A 598-nucleotide genomic window follows, 5' to 3' on the forward strand; every position below is an offset into this window, starting at 1 on the left:
AAAAACAGAACTACCATATGATCCAGTAATCCCACCTCTGGGTATTTATCCAAAAGAACTGAAAACAGGATATCAAAGAGCTATTGGCACACTTATGTTCACTGCAGCATTATTCACAATAGCCAAGATGTGGAAGCAACTTAAATGCCCACTGACAGGTGAATGGATAAAGAACATGTGGTACATACATAACACAAAATATCATTCAGCCTTAATAAAGAAAGAAATCCTGTCATATACTACTATTTGGATGAACCTTAAGGACATTATGCTAAGTGAAATAAGCCAATTATAAAAAGACAAATACTGTATGATTCCTTTTATACGAGGTATCTAAAGTAGCTAAACTCACAGAAACGAAGTAGGACGGTAGTCGCTGGGGATGAGGTGAGGGAGAAATGAGGAGTTGTTCATTGGGTTTAGAGTTTTAGTCATGCAAGATGAGTTCTGGAGATGTACTGTACAACAGTGTGCATATAGTCAACAATATTGTAATACATACTTAAAAATTGTTAAGAGGGCAAATTTACATTACGTGTTTTTTACCACCAAAAAAAAAAAGTAATCTAGGAGAATTTACTACACTCATTGTCAGACA

At 35.1% G+C, this 598-nt stretch overlaps 1 protein-coding gene across 1 annotated transcript in view; it reads right to left on the reverse strand.

The window, feature by feature from the left end:
- Positions 1 to 598, reverse strand: part of MARK1 (MAP/microtubule affinity-regulating kinase 1) — a 177002-nt gene that overhangs the window by 51271 nt on the left and 125133 nt on the right. The gene's annotated exons all lie outside the window — the stretch shown is intronic.

Source organism: Propithecus coquereli, unplaced genomic scaffold (genome assembly GCF_000956105.1).
Source record: "Propithecus coquereli isolate 6110/MARCELLA unplaced genomic scaffold, Pcoq_1.0 Scaffold300, whole genome shotgun sequence".
Taxonomy (NCBI): Eukaryota; Metazoa; Chordata; class Mammalia; order Primates; family Indriidae; genus Propithecus; species Propithecus coquereli.